The 16,242-nt window shown below is 49.9% G+C and overlaps 19 non-coding genes across 19 annotated transcripts; 15 read left to right on the forward strand and 4 right to left on the reverse strand.

The window, feature by feature from the left end:
- The first annotated feature begins 374 nt into the window (after positions 1 to 374).
- Positions 375 to 446, forward strand: Trnae-uuc (transfer RNA glutamic acid (anticodon UUC)). The gene has a single exon. It is a non-coding gene; the product is annotated as a tRNA-Glu (tRNA).
- Positions 447 to 702: 256 nt separating this feature from the next.
- Trnai-aau (transfer RNA isoleucine (anticodon AAU)) lies at positions 703 to 776 on the forward strand. Its single transcript has one exon. It is a non-coding gene; the product is annotated as a tRNA-Ile (tRNA).
- Positions 777 to 1,546: 770 nt separating this feature from the next.
- Trnag-ucc (transfer RNA glycine (anticodon UCC)) lies at positions 1,547 to 1,618 on the reverse strand. Its single transcript has one exon. It is a non-coding gene; the product is annotated as a tRNA-Gly (tRNA).
- A 330-nt stretch (positions 1,619 to 1,948) lies between these two features.
- Positions 1,949 to 2,019, forward strand: Trnag-gcc (transfer RNA glycine (anticodon GCC)). The gene has a single exon. It is a non-coding gene; the product is annotated as a tRNA-Gly (tRNA).
- Positions 2,020 to 2,317: 298 nt separating this feature from the next.
- On the forward strand, positions 2,318 to 2,390 carry Trnam-cau (transfer RNA methionine (anticodon CAU)). The gene has a single exon. It is a non-coding gene; the product is annotated as a tRNA-Met (tRNA).
- A 7,010-nt stretch (positions 2,391 to 9,400) lies between these two features.
- On the forward strand, positions 9,401 to 9,474 carry Trnai-aau (transfer RNA isoleucine (anticodon AAU)). The gene has a single exon. It is a non-coding gene; the product is annotated as a tRNA-Ile (tRNA).
- A 764-nt stretch (positions 9,475 to 10,238) lies between these two features.
- On the reverse strand, positions 10,239 to 10,310 carry Trnag-ucc (transfer RNA glycine (anticodon UCC)). The gene has a single exon. It is a non-coding gene; the product is annotated as a tRNA-Gly (tRNA).
- Positions 10,311 to 10,640: 330 nt separating this feature from the next.
- Trnag-gcc (transfer RNA glycine (anticodon GCC)) lies at positions 10,641 to 10,711 on the forward strand. The gene has a single exon. It is a non-coding gene; the product is annotated as a tRNA-Gly (tRNA).
- Positions 10,712 to 11,009: 298 nt separating this feature from the next.
- Positions 11,010 to 11,082, forward strand: Trnam-cau (transfer RNA methionine (anticodon CAU)). Its single transcript has one exon. It is a non-coding gene; the product is annotated as a tRNA-Met (tRNA).
- Positions 11,083 to 11,535: 453 nt separating this feature from the next.
- On the forward strand, positions 11,536 to 11,607 carry Trnae-uuc (transfer RNA glutamic acid (anticodon UUC)). The gene has a single exon. It is a non-coding gene; the product is annotated as a tRNA-Glu (tRNA).
- Positions 11,608 to 11,863: 256 nt separating this feature from the next.
- Positions 11,864 to 11,937, forward strand: Trnai-aau (transfer RNA isoleucine (anticodon AAU)). The gene has a single exon. It is a non-coding gene; the product is annotated as a tRNA-Ile (tRNA).
- A 770-nt stretch (positions 11,938 to 12,707) lies between these two features.
- On the reverse strand, positions 12,708 to 12,779 carry Trnag-ucc (transfer RNA glycine (anticodon UCC)). The gene has a single exon. It is a non-coding gene; the product is annotated as a tRNA-Gly (tRNA).
- A 330-nt stretch (positions 12,780 to 13,109) lies between these two features.
- Positions 13,110 to 13,180, forward strand: Trnag-gcc (transfer RNA glycine (anticodon GCC)). Its single transcript has one exon. It is a non-coding gene; the product is annotated as a tRNA-Gly (tRNA).
- A 298-nt stretch (positions 13,181 to 13,478) lies between these two features.
- Positions 13,479 to 13,551, forward strand: Trnam-cau (transfer RNA methionine (anticodon CAU)). The gene has a single exon. It is a non-coding gene; the product is annotated as a tRNA-Met (tRNA).
- Positions 13,552 to 14,004: 453 nt separating this feature from the next.
- Positions 14,005 to 14,076, forward strand: Trnae-uuc (transfer RNA glutamic acid (anticodon UUC)). The gene has a single exon. It is a non-coding gene; the product is annotated as a tRNA-Glu (tRNA).
- Positions 14,077 to 14,332: 256 nt separating this feature from the next.
- Positions 14,333 to 14,406, forward strand: Trnai-aau (transfer RNA isoleucine (anticodon AAU)). Its single transcript has one exon. It is a non-coding gene; the product is annotated as a tRNA-Ile (tRNA).
- A 768-nt stretch (positions 14,407 to 15,174) lies between these two features.
- On the reverse strand, positions 15,175 to 15,246 carry Trnag-ucc (transfer RNA glycine (anticodon UCC)). Its single transcript has one exon. It is a non-coding gene; the product is annotated as a tRNA-Gly (tRNA).
- A 330-nt stretch (positions 15,247 to 15,576) lies between these two features.
- Trnag-gcc (transfer RNA glycine (anticodon GCC)) lies at positions 15,577 to 15,647 on the forward strand. Its single transcript has one exon. It is a non-coding gene; the product is annotated as a tRNA-Gly (tRNA).
- Positions 15,648 to 15,945: 298 nt separating this feature from the next.
- Positions 15,946 to 16,018, forward strand: Trnam-cau (transfer RNA methionine (anticodon CAU)). The gene has a single exon. It is a non-coding gene; the product is annotated as a tRNA-Met (tRNA).
- Positions 16,019 to 16,242: the final 224 nt, after the last annotated feature.

Consider the following 16,242-nt stretch of genomic DNA (forward strand, 5'->3'; position numbering starts at 1 on the left):
CAAGGCTTCAACGACTCAGCGTGAAAATGTTCACTTCCCGTTATTACTACTTGCAGTTCCTTTCTAATTTTTTTAGAAAAATGTACTAGTAGTAAAACTGAATTTCGTATGATGTAACATATAAAGTCACACAATGTACGACCTGCTATATAATGCCAGGCAGCAGGTCTTTAGTAGCAAAATAAGTAAATAAATATTACTACTTACAGGTTTGGTTTCCCTCCTACCCCAGTAACAACGAGACCAAAAGCAATGGTTTGTGACTGTTGCCATGCGCGCCTCGGCATGGTCGCGCGAAAAGATGCTCGCAAACAGGGAAAGTGCGACACGGAGAGCGAGTGGACGGCGTGTAAGCACGATGGAATATGCGCGCGTCCGGTGTGGTCTAGTGGCTAGGATACCTGGCTTTCACCCAGGAGGCCCGGGTTCGATTCCCGGTACCGGAACGGAATTTTTTCGGAACAAATCACGACAAGTTTTGACCGTGCGAAATGCTGTTTCACGTCCTCCTCGCATTATAGCTACTGGTTCGCAAACGTCAGCCGAAAACAGTCGAGAGAAACGGGCACGCAATGAAATTACTAAGAGCAGCGGAATAAAGGGAGGAGAGACGCTGGTCCACTGTTGGACTGCTGCATAGAAATGTTACATGGCAATACGCACAGCAATTGCCGCAAAGCGATGGAAGTCTCTTTGCACCGAGGCCCGTTAGCTCAGTTGGTTAGAGCGTCGTGCTAATAACGCGAAGGTCGTGGGTTCGATCCCCCCACGGGCCACTACGATTTTACTATTTCAAAAAGGCAACGCCGATTTCCCCGGGGAAGCATGGTGACAAAGAAATCGTCACATTGTTGTGGGAGCTGCTAGGGGACCCGAACGCGACGTGTCGGGACGCGCTAAAACACTTCACTGGTCACAGCACGCTGAACACACAGTTTCTCGTCCGATCACCGCTACTGCGCGACGCTGGGCGTTGTCAGTGCTTGGGCGGGTGACCGCCTGCGAACGCAGGGCACTGTCGACAGTTTCAATTCGTATTTCTCTTTCCTCTTCGCTTTCGGAGCTGCAGCGCTATTCGGTCATGGGCACTGGCGCCACGTTTTGCCTCTCGGTATGCCAAGTCGCGCCGTGCGGCCACAGTGTAATGAAGGAGCGTGTTGTAAAACACGCAACAAAGAAAGAAAGGAAGGAAGGATGGAAGGAAGGAAGGAAGGAATGAATGTACTAGTAATAAAACTGAATTTGTATGACAGAACATGTATAATCACACAATGATAACAGGCAGCGGGTCTTTACCTGAGGCATAAGTAATGTTGTGCCCGCCTCGCCATACCTCTCTCAGTCGTTTCGCGTGCTTGTCCTTTTGATATAGGCCGATTGGAGAGCGTCAGCTCTCGCGTCAGCCGAGCAAAGTCGAGACAAGTCGAGACTCAAGGGGAATCGACGCACACACTATAGGGTGGCCTGCAGCGACTAAGAGGGGGAAAGAAACATTAATTTAAGGACGCGTGGCAAAAGTACTCGTACGCAAAAGTAAAAAGCCGGCTGCGGTGGCCGGGAATCGAACCCGGATCAACTGCTTGGAAGGCAACTATGCTGACCATTACACCACCACCGCACAGTTTCCTTCCGCGCACGCCGCGCTGTGTCTGCTTCCCGCCTGTCGGCGGCGGCTCAAGGTGGTCGTAGCTGTAGGCGCATTACGGGGTGGGCGAGCGCACCCAGACAGCGTCTCGACGCACATTTCGCGTCCTTTGGCAAGAGTCGTCGCGTGCGTGCGCCGCATGAGTACTTAGACGATCGCATTCTGGCGTCATTTTTAAGCAGTGCAGTGCAGGATTCAGCGTCTGTAGCATTCTCTCGAGAGGATGCGACGGCGCTGGACGGTAGTCCCACTTTCCCTTCAGGCGTCTCCGCGGAAAGCACCAGGAAGCTGTTAACTAGCTGAGCATCGGTGGTTCAGTGGTAGAATGCTCGCCTGCCACGCGGGCGGCCCGGGTTCGATTCCCGGCCGATGCATCATTTTCTTTTTTCTCCGATAATGGTGCCGCGTGTGTTTCGCACTCGAACTGCGTGAGCCATGAGAATGAACCGCGGGATTCCGTGTGGAAAGAACCAAACATGCAGCGCGCACGACTTGTCGTTTGGGCGCTTGCGTGCTATTGTACGTACTGGCGTCGGCCTAGCATAGCAAGTTGCCTGTCGCGCCGGGAATGCACGTGTAGCAACGGAAAAAAGTTAGCCAGGAAGTGCAGATAGACTCTCCTCCACTGGTATTCGGTACTTACAGAGATTCCAGAGGGTGCGGCGATCACCTGCCTCGGTAGCGCAGTAGGCAGCGCGTAAGTCTCATAATCTTAAGGTCGTGAGTTCGATCCTCACCCGGGGCATTTAATTTACTTTCGTTCACAGCTAAATTGACGGCTCTGCGGTTGCGAAGGAGCGAAACACTTTGTAGTTCGTTATGCACAAGGCTTCAACGACTCAGCGTGAAAATGTTCACTTCCCGTTATTACTACTTGCAGTTCCTTTCTAAATTTTTTAGAAAAATGTACTAGTAGTAAAACTGAATTTCGTATGATGTAACATATAAAGTCACACAATGTACGACCTGCTATATAATGCCAGGCAGCAGGTCTTTAGTAGCAAAATAAGTAAATAAATATTACTACTTACAGGTTTGGTTTCCCTCCTACCCCAGTAACAACGAGACCAAAAGCAATGGTTTGTGACTGTTGCAATGCGCGCCTCGGCATGGTCGCGCGAAAAGATGCTCGCAAACAGGGAAAGTGCGACACGGAGAGCGAGTGGACGGCGTGTAAGCACGATGGAATATGCGCGCGTCCGGTGTGGTCTAGTGGCGACAGTCTGCCTGCAGCGGCCGTGGCGTGCGGTTGTCTGTGCTCGCGCTGTGGCTGGCTTGTTTATTTCTGCAGGGTAAGTCGCTCGCTAGCAGCGGTTATTCTTGCGTTTGTGGAATGACGTTGAGAATTCAGTGATGGCACATGCTATGAGAAAAGACACTTTGAAGTTAACGTTCGAAAACACGTTTGCCCGGCCAACCTCCTTCGAAGTCGAAGATTTCCTCGAAGACGTGATGAAAATTGGACTCGATGAGATTATCGGTATACATTTGTCGATTCTGTCTAGTACCGTTTATATCAAGATGAGAGATGCCGAGTTTTGTGACAAGCTAGTTGACTCCTATAGTTCCGGTTTGAAGTTTAAGCATAGTGATGGCAATGTTGGTGTCGTTACTGTTTCCCACGCCGGGCTTGGACTTCGAACAATTCGTATTTTTGAACTACCATTTGAGGTCCCAGCAGAACAGATTAATGTTGCGATATCGCCGTATGGCAAAGTTTTGAGCAACTTTGCAGAACGTTGGTCTCCGGCACATAAATATCCGGTCCTGAATGGCGTCAGGCAGCTTAAAGTTGACTTGCAACGCCATATTCCGTCGTACGTCACGGTTTGTGGGTACCGTGCCGTCGTAATGTACGATGGCCAACCTCGGACATGTGCCAGATGTAACTCGACGGGACATGTTCGTGCGGAATGTTTACAGCGTCGTGTGGTTCAACTGCCAACTGGAGAGAGTGTTAGCCCCCCCGCGATGTCAACTTTAGCGCCATCGTATGTGTCGGTTGCCCGCGGTGAGCCGTCAATCCAACCGACTCGCGATACACCTGCCGGACCCAGTCGCATCGTTAATGTGACATCTCCGGACACGCCAGTCGCATCCGAGATAGCTGCTTCTGAAACCCATGACACTAACAGGACCAGTGATATGGCGGTGGACCAACCCTCACGGGGTGCCGAGTTGGCGGAGGTGTCCATGGCTCCTGCTCCCATGTCTGAACAAGTCACTGAAACGATGCCCAACTCTGACACAGTAATACGGGGTACTCGATCTCCGAAGAAAAATAAAAAACGGAGGATGGCTCACCAAGGTGCGGAAGATACAGCACCGAGCTTGCGGGGAAAGGCTAAATTAATCGGCCAGAACTTAAAAGAAGGCCCCGAAGACGCTGCCGCCTCGCCTTCGCGCTCGCGTGACACAACACGATCAGACGACACCATGTCGGAGACTTCCACGATGTTCGACAGCGGACCAGATGAGACGCCGCCTCCGCACATTGAGCCACAGGATACGAATCCACCAGTTCCTGAGCCAGTAGGCACCCTTTCCTCTCCCAATTGGGCAGACGAGTGTGAAACGCATGCAGCTGATGTAGAGATGCAGGATGATTCCACACCCTCGACCGGCTCCTTGCCCCCCGTATCAGCAGTTGATGGCAACAACGTCCACGTGGCCATGGCTACTCCAACGACCGACACGGTCAGCGCCTCCAATTGACGGCTGTATGACGCATCCTATTGTCTGCTCCTTTCGTTCCATCAATCTATGACCACCTTGCAGGCCTACAAGATCCTGACTCTCAATATAAATAAGATACGTAGTGATTTGAATCTGAAAAACTTACAAGACTTGTTATACGCAGCCGACATAGATATTGCAATGCTTCAGGAAGTGAGTGATATCAGGTTAGACCACATAGCCGGGTATAACGCTTTCGTGAACCCTGGCAACGGTTTCGAACTTGGAACAGCATTACTGTTAAAAGAAGGGATCATTGCAAATTGTGAGGCCAAACTGGTGACCGGAAGAGGGATAGCAGTAACTGTCAATGACATCAGACTGATTAATATTTACGCACCTTCTGGGTCCAGTAACAGGCAACGCCGTGCAGAATTTTTTCGCCACGAGATCCTTCCGCTCTTCGGGACCAATTACAGTGATGTCATTTTTGGCGGCGATTTCAATTGTGTGCTTCGTCAAACAGATCAAACTCCACACTTTAATCGGTGTGTTGAATTAGAACAGATCATTCAAGACCTCCGTTTCACTGACACTTGGACGTCCACGCACGGCGTGGCAGTGGGTTTTACGCATGTTACCAATCATTCGGCAAGTAGGTTAGATAGAATTTACATATCGCGTAATTTAACGCAACACCTGCTACACACCGAAATATGGCCTACTGTGTTTTCCGATCATGCTGCCTATATCTGTACCGTCAACATGCAAAAACAGGAAACATACCGGAGTCGAGGGTTATGGAAGTTCAACATCGCACATTTGCATGATCCTGCATGTCGAGAAGCCTTCCTGTCCACCTGGACGGCATGTGAACGCAAATCCAATTCCTACAACTCCGCGATCGAGTGGTGGCTAAAATGCGCCAAACCACAAATTAGGAAAACTTTCATGTTTTACTCCCGTCAGAAAACTCAGTGGCAAAAACGGACGATGGAATTCTACTTTCAGTGTCTTCGGGAGTTGTATACATCTGACGCGACCGTCATCGGCAATTTTGCAAAGATCAAACGAATTCAGGCAAAACTTTTAACGCTGCAACGGAAACAGTTGGAAGGTTTTCAAATTCGGGCGCGAGTTCCTAAGACGGTGCAAGAAGAAGAAGCTGCCATGTATCACATGTTACGTGAAAGTCGACGAGGCAGTCGGAAAATCATTACACAAATCCGAACCAGCGCCGGTGCAATAGTTACTACACAAAGTGAAATTATGCGTGCGATTGAAGAGTACTATCGAGACCTGATGTCCAATCAAATGACGGATGATACCGTGTTTGCGGATTTTGCGACAAATTTATCACGGAAACTCAGCCCCACAGAGGCGACTCAGCTGCTGACGGAGGTGACAGAAGACGAATTAACAGACATTATCCTAAGGAGTCCGAAGAATAAATCTCCTGGCTGCGATGGACTACCTGCTGAAGTATATCAAGCCTTCTGGCCGCAGATGAAATCGAAACTACTTGCAATATGTCACGAACTAATGCACCCTCAAACCGTTATTCCGCAGGAATTTCGCCAAGGAATTGTTGTCTTACTGCCCAAGACGCCGTGCAGTAACACCCTCACAAACCTGAGACCTCTCACATTATTAAATAGTGATTATAAACTATTCGCCCGTGTTCTGAGCCAACGGCTCAAAACTGTCATGACCACAATCACAGGCCCGTATCAAACGAGTGTCGGTAGCGGTAGATCTATTTACCACACGCTCACGGATTACCGAGATATCATAGCCGTAGCGGAGGCTTGCAAATTAAAATGCGCCCTCTTCATGATAGACTTTGCAAAAGCGTTCGACAGGGTGAGCCATCGGTTCCTTTTCCGCGTCATGCAGGAATTGGGATTTCCGCACCAGTTCACCCAAGTACTCGACAATATGATCCGTAATAGTACGTCGCGAATCCAAATTAATGGTCGCCTCAGTGGCGCTATTGATATCGAGTGTTCGGTGAGGCAAGGCTGTCCGATGTCGATGGCTCTCTTTGCCATCGCCATAGAACCTCTGCTCGCTACGCTAACTGCACATTTGCAGGGATTGGAAATCAATAGCCAGAAGATTGTGTGCCGTGCGTACGCAGATGATGTTGGCTTTCTTGTCGTGAATGCGCAAGAAGTGCGGTCCTCACTGCAAATACTTCAACGATATGAGGCGGCATCTGGGGCGAAGGTGAACTGGCAAAAATCTGGACTTATGAATGTCGGACGGGGTATAAATCTCCCCAACCATGCCCGATTACGAGAAATTACCGGTGTCAAGTGCTTAGGACTTGAGTTTCGGCGGACGATACAGAATACCATTGCTGTTAATTATAGAGCTCTACTTCATAAGGTTAGGGCATGTGTACAACTGCATAGCATGAGGCAACTGAATGCTCTCCAGAAAGTTGAACTGGTCAACACCTATATCCTCTCGAAGATTAACTATGTAGCCAAAGTGTTGCCTCTTCCCAGTAGCATTGCCCATCGAATGCTGTCTGCCCTGGGCCATTTCGTGACCCGAGGCAATATCTTCAAAGTTAAATATGTTACGTTGACGCTCCCTACTCGGAAGGGCGGATTAAACCTCACTGATGTAAATAAAAAGGCACAGGCGCTCTATTTAAGCAGTATGTATAAGCTGTGGACAACATCTCCACACTGTCTCACTGCTCACCTTCTCAACGAAATCTCCCCGGCGGACCTCAATCCCCCGATTGATGTACATCATATTCCACATGCCCTTTCCCATTTAAAATACTTCCTGTTGGAATATAGTTATGCTCGAACAAGAATTCCGGAGAAGGAAATAACGGTGGTGAAGCAGCTTTATAAGACTTTGATTGAGTCCACATCCAGGAATAACATCGAAGTCAAATATACAGCTCACAATTGGCCGGTCATTTGGGATAATCTTCATTCACGCCATTTACCGTCTCACGTGCGAGCGTCTTGGTATCTCACGGTGAATCGTAAAATCGCTACCAATGCCAGACTCCATTCCATTCATCTGGCCGATTCACCCTTATGCGATACTTGCCAGGTACAAGATAGCGAGGAACACCGATTTGTCTGCGAAAAAGTGCGAGATGTTTGGGCGGTCATACGACAGTTGTTGGCCAGCATCACTAGAACATGCCCTGCGACCATAACGCCAGCTGACTTCCTCACTCCGGAGGTAGTGCCTTAACCGCAGACCAAAAGAAATTCAGTAAACTGGCTTAAAGGCCACACCGTTTACTATCTTTTTAATGTGAACGAAACGAGTAAAGAAGACTTTCTTATGTATTTAATGATACAGCACCACCGACTACAGCAGACTAAAAACTATAAAGCTCATTTTGCAAACTTTTTAACTCACACGATTATTTCACAGCCACTATAGGATGGTGTGTTTAAAGCCATGTCTTCCGACATGGTGGATTTCCACCCTGCCTTCGGACGCCTCCAATGAAGACCCAAGAAGTTACAGCGAGGCAGACTAATTTACGAGTGCGTCACTTGGATCATTGTCACGTTCGGAAATTAACTGCACGTTTGTCGTAGCGCGTTTCGTATCATTGGCGGTTGCCTTGCACAGAACTGCGGTTCCTAGTTTTCTTGATTGTCACAGACGATCCGATGGAGAGAAACAACGATAGAAGACTTTTCATTTATTTTGCTCATCCACTACTTACTCAGATTTGGTGGAGTGAGATGCAATCATGCGGTGCAAAGTGCACGGATTCCCCGGCTCGCCTGCATACATATGAAAATGGACATATTTCATTTACACTGCAAATGGATGCAACATTTCGTTTCCGGATTAATTTCTGTTCTTGTGTTACTGGTGGCGGAGTCAAGCCCCAGCATTTCCTCGTTACGCCGAAGGGTTAGGGTGACGTGGTGACAGTTCCGGCGAGAGGCGCAGTGGCCAGGCCTCAGATTCCATGACCCCTGCCCGCTTTGCCTCTCCCTGCCTGCTACCGCACTTTCAAAATGAAACAAGAAAAGAAAAAAAAAAGATACAAAATTAAAAAAAAATTAAAAAAAATAAAAAATGGATAAAAAAAAAACAACAAGAGGTCCGTGGATCGTAACCACGCTCTGCTAAAAAAAAAAAAAAAAAAAAATGGATAAGGCATAAAAAAAATAAAAATAAAAAAAAAAAGTGGCTAGGATACCTGGCTTTCACCCAGGAGGCCCGGGTTCGATAAAAAACAAAAAAAAAAAAAAAATAAAAAAAAAAAATAAAAAAAAATGGATAAGGCGTCGGACTTCGGATCCGAAGATTGCAGGTTCGAATCCTGTCACGGTCGAGTTTTTCCAGTTCTGCAAAAGATGCATGCTGTTTTACTGTGTTGTTTGAGTACTACAAAACTAGTTGAAAGTTGCTGCTGTCCGCTTCCTGGCTGCAAACCGGCGTCTACCTGAAGCTCAAGCAAGACAAGGGTGATCTGTAGCGAAATTTTCGGCACAGTGCCGTTCAGGAGAGTTTTTGTTGGAACTACTGCGTCTGATTCAGGGCCCAAGAGCTACGCCACAGGCGTCTGCGCACAGTCGAGCATGTGTGTTGAATAATGGTGCTGATAGCCACGTATCATTTGAAGCAGATTTGATGCCTTTCGGAGACAATTTTTCATTGAATAGGATTGTAGCTCATTTGTGGCAGCAGGAAATAAGCTGTAGTCAAAAGGATAAAAACAAAAAAAAAAAAAAAAAAAAAAAAAAAAAAAAAAAAAAAAAAAGTGGCTAGGATACCTGGCTTTCACCCAGGAGGCCCGGGTTCGATTCCCGGTACCGGAACGGAATTTTTTCGGAACAAATCACGACAAGTTTTGACCGTGCGAAATGCTGTTTCACGTCCTCCTCGCATTATAGCTACTGGTTCGCAAACGTCAGCCGAAAACAGTCGAGAGAAACGGGCACGCAATGAAATTACTAAGAGCAGCGGAATAAAGGGAGGAGAGACGCTGGTCCACTGTTGGACTGCTGCATAGAAATGTTACATGGCAATACGCACAGCAATTGCCGCAAAGCGATGGAAGTCTCTTTGCACCGAGGCCCGTTAGCTCAGTTGGTTAGAGCGTCGTGCTAATAACGCGAAGGTCGTGGGTTCGATCCCCCCACGGGCCACTACGATTTTACTATTTCAAAAAGGCAACGCCGATTTCCCCGGGGAAGCATGGTGACAAAGAAATCGTCACATTGTTGTGGGAGCTGCTAGGGGACCCGAACGCGACGTGTCGGGACGCGCTAAAACACTTCACTGGTCACAGCACGCTGAACACACAGTTTCTCGTCCGATCACCGCTACTGCGCGACGCTGGGCGTTGTCAGTGCTTGGGCGGGTGACCGCCTGCGAACGCAGGGCACTGTCGACAGTTTCAATTCGTATTTCTCTTTCCTCTTCGCTTTCGGAGCTGCAGCGCTATTCGGTCATGGGCACTGGCGCCACGTTTTGCCTCTCGGTATGCCAAGTCGCGCCGTGCGGCCACAGTGTAATGAAGGAGCGTGTTGTAAAACACGCAACAAAGAAAGAAAGGAAGGAAGGATGGAAGGAAGGAAGGAAGGAATGAATGTACTAGTAATAAAACTGAATTTGTATGACAGAACATGTATAATCACACAATGATAACAGGCAGCGGGTCTTTACCTGAGGCATAAGTAATGTTGTGCCCGCCTCGCCATACCTCTCTCAGTCGTTTCGCGTGCTTGTCCTTTTGATATAGGCCGATTGGAGAGCGTCAGCTCTCGCGTCAGTCGAGACAAGTCGAGACTCAAGGGGAATCGACACACACACACACTATGGGGTGGCCTGCAGCGACTAAGAGGGGGAAAGAAACATTAATTTAAGGACGCGTGGCAAAAGTACTCGTACGCAAAAGTAAAAAGCCGGCTGCGGTGGCCGGGAATCGAACCCGGATCAACTGCTTGGAAGGCAACTATGCTGACCATTACACCACCACCGCACAGTTTCCTTCCGCGCACGCCGCGCTGTGTCTGCTTCCCGCCTGTCGGCGGCGGCTCAAGGTGGTCGTAGCTGTAGGCGCATTACGGGGTGGGCGAGCGCACCCAGACAGCGTCTCGACGCACATTTCGCGTCCTTTGGCAAGAGTCGTCGCGTGCGTGCGCCGCATGAGTACTTAGACGATCGCATTCTGGCGTCATTTTTAAGCAGTGCAGTGCAGGATTCAGCGTCTGTAGCATTCTCTCGAGAGGATGCGACGGCGCTGGACGGTAGTCCCACTTTCCCTTCAGGCGTCTCCGCGGAAAGCACCAGGAAGCTGTTAACTAGCTGAGCATCGGTGGTTCAGTGGTAGAATGCTCGCCTGCCACGCGGGCGGCCCGGGTTCGATTCCCGGCCGATGCATCATTTTCTTTTTTCTCCGATAATGGTGCCGCGTGTGTTTCGCACTCGAACTGCGTGAGCCATGAGAATGAACCGCGGGATTCCGTGTGGAAAGAACCAAACATGCAGCGCGCACGACTTGTCGTTTGGGCGCTTGCGTGCTATTGTACGTACTGGCGTCGGCCTAGCATAGCAAGTTGCCTGTCGCGCCGGGAATGCACGTGTAGCAACGGAAAAAAGTTAGCCAGGAAGTGCAGATAGACTCTCCTCCACTGGTATTCGGTACTTACAGAGATTCCAGAGGGTGCGGCGATCACCTGCCTCGGTAGCGCAGTAGGCAGCGCGTAAGTCTCATAATCTTAAGGTCGTGAGTTCGATCCTCACCCGGGGCATTTAATTTACTTTCGTTCACAGCTAAATTGACGGCTCTGCGGTTGCGAAGGAGCGAAACACTTTGTAGTTCGTTATGCACAAGGCTTCAACGACTCAGCGTGAAAATGTTCACTTCCCGTTATTACTACTTGCAGTTCCTTTCTAATTTTTTTAGAAAAATGTACTAGTAGTAAAACTGAATTTCGTATGATGTAACATATAAAGTCACACAATGTACGACCTGCTATATAATGCCAGGCAGCAGGTCTTTAGTAGCAAAATAAGTAAATAAATATTACTACTTACAGGTTTGGTTTCCCTCCTACCCCAGTAACAACGAGACCAAAAGCAATGGTTTGTGACTGTTGCCATGCGCGCCTCGGCATGGTCGCGCGAAAAGATGCTCGCAAACAGGGAAAGTGCGACACGGAGAGCGAGTGGACGGCGTGTAAGCACGATGGAATATGCGCGCGTCCGGTGTGGTCTAGTGGCTAGGATACCTGGCTTTCACCCAGGAGGCCCGGGTTCGATTCCCGGTACCGGAACGGAATTTTTTCGGAACAAATCACGACAAGTTTTGACCGTGCGAAATGCTGTTTCACGTCCTCCTCGCATTATAGCTACTGGTTCGCAAACGTCAGCCGAAAACAGTCGAGAGAAACGGGCACGCAATGAAATTACTAAGAGCAGCGGAATAAAGGGAGGAGAGACGCTGGTCCACTGTTGGACTGCTGCATAGAAATGTTACATGGCAATACGCACAGCAATTGCCGCAAAGCGATGGAAGTCTCTTTGCACCGAGGCCCGTTAGCTCAGTTGGTTAGAGCGTCGTGCTAATAACGCGAAGGTCGTGGGTTCGATCCCCCCACGGGCCACTACGATTTTACTATTTCAAAAAGGCAACGCCGATTTCCCCGGGGAAGCATGGTGACAAAGAAATCGTCACATTGTTGTGGGAGCTGCTAGGGGACCCGAACGCGACGTGTCGGGACGCGCTAAAACACTTCACTGGTCACAGCACGCTGAACACACAGTTTCTCGTCCGATCACCGCTACTGCGCGACGCTGGGCGTTGTCAGTGCTTGGGCGGGTGACCGCCTGCGAACGCAGGGCACTGTCGACAGTTTCAATTCGTATTTCTCTTTCCTCTTCGCTTTCGGAGCTGCAGCGCTATTCGGTCATGGGCACTGGCGCCACGTTTTGCCTCTCGGTATGCCAAGTCGCGCCGTGCGGCCACAGTGTAATGAAGGAGCGTGTTGTAAAACACGCAACAAAGAAAGAAAGGAAGGAAGGATGGAAGGAAGGAAGGAAGGAATGAATGTACTAGTAATAAAACTGAATTTGTATGACAGAACATGTATAATCACACAATGATAACAGGCAGCGGGTCTTTACCTGAGGCATAAGTAATGTTGTGCCCGCCTCGCCATACCTCTCTCAGTCGTTTCGCGTGCTTGTCCTTTTGATATAGGCCGATTGGAGAGCGTCAGCTCTCGCGTCAGCCGAGCAAAGTCGAGACAAGTCGAGACTCAAGGGGAATCGACGCACACACTATAGGGTGGCCTGCAGCGACTAAGAGGGGGAAAGAAACATTAATTTAAGGACGCGTGGCAAAAGTACTCGTACGCAAAAGTAAAAAGCCGGCTGCGGTGGCCGGGAATCGAACCCGGATCAACTGCTTGGAAGGCAACTATGCTGACCATTACACCACCACCGCACAGTTTCCTTCCGCGCACGCCGCGCTGTGTCTGCTTCCCGCCTGTCGGCGGCGGCTCAAGGTGGTCGTAGCTGTAGGCGCATTACGGGGTGGGCGAGCGCACCCAGACAGCGTCTCGACGCACATTTCGCGTCCTTTGGCAAGAGTCGTCGCGTGCGTGCGCCGCACGAGTACTTAGACGATCGCATTCTGGCGTCATTTTTAAGCAGTGCAGTGCAGGATTCAGCGTCTGTAGCATTCTCTCGAGAGGATGCGACGGCGCTGGACGGTAGTCCCACTTTCCCTTCAGGCGTCTCCGCGGAAAGCACCAGGAAGCTGTTAACTAGCTGAGCATCGGTGGTTCAGTGGTAGAATGCTCGCCTGCCACGCGGGCGGCCCGGGTTCGATTCCCGGCCGATGCATCATTTTCTTTTTTCTCCGATAATGGTGCCGCGTGTGTTTCGCACTCGAACTGCGTGAGCCATGAGAATGAACCGCGGGATTCCGTGTGGAAAGAACCAAACATGCAGCGCGCACGACTTGTCGTTTGGGCGCTTGCGTGCTATTGTACGTACTGGCGTCGGCCTAGCATAGCAAGTTGCCTGTCGCGCCGGGAATGCACGTGTAGCAACGGAAAAAAGTTAGCCAGGAAGTGCAGATAGACTCTCCTCCACTGGTATTCGGTACTTACAGAGATTCCAGAGGGTGCGGCGATCACCTGCCTCGGTAGCGCAGTAGGCAGCGCGTAAGTCTCATAATCTTAAGGTCGTGAGTTCGATCCTCACCCGGGGCATTTAATTTACTTTCGTTCACAGCTAAATTGACGGCTCTGCGGTTGCGAAGGAGCGAAACACTTTGTAGTTCGTTATGCACAAGGCTTCAACGACTCAGCGTGAAAATGTTCACTTCCCGTTATTACTACTTGCAGTTCCTTTCTAATTTTTTTAGAAAAATGTACTAGTAGTAAAACTGAATTTCGTATGATGTAACATATAAAGTCACACAATGTACGACCTGCTATATAATGACAGGCAGCAGGTCTTTAGTAGCAAAATAAGTAAATAAATATTACTACTTACAGGTTTGGTTTCCCTCCTACCCCAGTAACAACGAGACCAAAAGCAATGGTTTGTGACTGTTGCCATGCGCGCCTCGGCATGGTCGCGCGAAAAGATGCTCGCAAACAGGGAAAGTGCGACACGGAGAGCGAGTGGACGGCGTGTAAGCACGATGGAATATGCGCGCGTCCGGTGTGGTCTAGTGGCTAGGATACCTGGCTTTCACCCAGGAGGCCCGGGTTCGATTCCCGGTACCGGAACGGAATTTTTTCGGAACAAATCACGACAAGTTTTGACCGTGCGAAATGCTGTTTCACGTCCTCCTCGCATTATAGCTACTGGTTCGCAAACGTCAGCCGAAAACAGTCGAGAGAAACGGGCACGCAATGAAATTACTAAGAGCAGCGGAATAAAGGGAGGAGAGACGCTGGTCCACTGTTGGACTGCTGCATAGAAATGTTACATGGCAATACGCACAGCAATTGCCGCAAAGCGATGGAAGTCTCTTTGCACCGAGGCCCGTTAGCTCAGTTGGTTAGAGCGTCGTGCTAATAACGCGAAGGTCGTGGGTTCGATCCCCCCACGGGCCACTACGATTTTACTATTTCAAAAAGGCAACGCCGATTTCCCCGGGGAAGCATGGTGACAAAGAAATCGTCACATTGTTGTGGGAGCTGCTAGGGGACCCGAACGCGACGTGTCGGGACGCGCTAAAACACTTCACTGGTCACAGCACGCTGAACACACAGTTTCTCGTCCGATCACCGCTACTGCGCGACGCTGGGCGTTGTCAGTGCTTGGGCGGGTGACCGCCTGCGAACGCAGGGCACTGTCGACAGTTTCAATTCGTATTTCTCTTTCCTCTTCGCTTTCGGAGCTGCAGCGCTATTCGGTCATGGGCACTGGCGCCACGTTTTGCCTCTCGGTATGCCAAGTCGCGCCGTGCGGCCACAGTGTAATGAAGGAGCGTGTTGTAAAACACGCAACAAAGAAAGAAAGGAAGGAAGGATGGAAGGAAGGAAGGAAGGAAGGAATGAATGTACTAGTAATAAAACTGAATTTGTATGACAGAACATGTATAATCACACAATGATAACAGGCAGCGGGTCTTTACCTGAGGCATAAGTAATGTTGTGCCCGCCTCGCCATACCTCTCTCAGTCGTTTCGCGTGCTTGTCCTTTTGATATAGGCCGATTGGAGAGCGTCAGCTCTCGCGTCAGTCGAGACAAGTCGAGACTCAAGGGGAATCGACACACACACACACTATGGGGTGGCCTGCAGCGACTAAGAGGGGGAAAGAAACATTAATTTAAGGACGCGTGGCAAAAGTACTCGTACGCAAAAGTAAAAAGCCGGCTGCGGTGGCCGGGAATCGAACCCGGATCAACTGCTTGGAAGGCAACTATGCTGACCATTACACCACCACCGCACAGTTTCCTTCCGCGCACGCCGCGCTGTGTCTGCTTCCCGCCTGTCGGCGGCGGCTCAAGGTGGTCGTAGCTGTAGGCGCATTACGGGGTGGGCGAGCGCACCCAGACAGCGTCTCGACGCACATTTCGCGTCCTTTGGCAAGAGTCGTCGCGTGCGTGCGCCGCATGAGTACTTAGACGATCGCATTCTGGCGTCATTTTTAAGCAGTGCAGTGCAGGATTCAGCGTCTGTAGCATTCTCTCGAGAGGATGCGACGGCGCTGGACGGTAGTCCCACTTTCCCTTCAGGCGTCTCCGCGGAAAGCACCAGGAAGCTGTTAACTAGCTGAGCATCGGTGGTTCAGTGGTAGAATGCTCGCCTGCCACGCGGGCGGCCCGGGTTCGATTCCCGGCCGATGCATCATTTTCTTTTTTCTCCGATAATGGTGCCGCGTGTGTTTCGCACTCGAACTGCGTGAGCCATGAGAATGAACCGCGGGATTCCGTGTGGAAAGAACCAAACATGCAGCGCGCACGACTTGTCGTTTGGGCGCTTGCGTGCTATTGTACGTACTGGCGTCGGCCTAGCATAGCAAGTTGCCTGTCGCGCCGGGAATGCACGTGTAGCAACGGAAAAAAGTTAGCCAGGAAGTGCAGATAGACTCTCCTCCACTGGTATTCGGTACTTACAGAGATTCCAGAGGGTGCGGCGATCACCTGCCTCGGTAGCGCAGTAGGCAGCGCGTAAGTCTCATAATCTTAAGGTCGTGAGTTCGATCCTCACCCGGGGCATTTAATTTACTTTCGTTCACAGCTAAATTGACGGCTCTGCGGTTGCGAAGGAGCGAAACACTTTGTAGTTCGTTATGCACAAGGCTTCAACGACTCAGCGTGAAAATGTTCACTTCCCGTTATTACTACTTGCAGTTCCTTTCTAATTTTTTTAGAAAAATGTACTAGTAGTAAAACTGAATTTCGTATGATGTAACATATAAAGTCACACAATGTACGACCTG

This window comes from Schistocerca nitens, unplaced genomic scaffold (genome assembly GCF_023898315.1).
Source record: "Schistocerca nitens isolate TAMUIC-IGC-003100 unplaced genomic scaffold, iqSchNite1.1 HiC_scaffold_333, whole genome shotgun sequence".
NCBI classification, from domain to species: Eukaryota; Metazoa; Arthropoda; class Insecta; order Orthoptera; family Acrididae; genus Schistocerca; species Schistocerca nitens.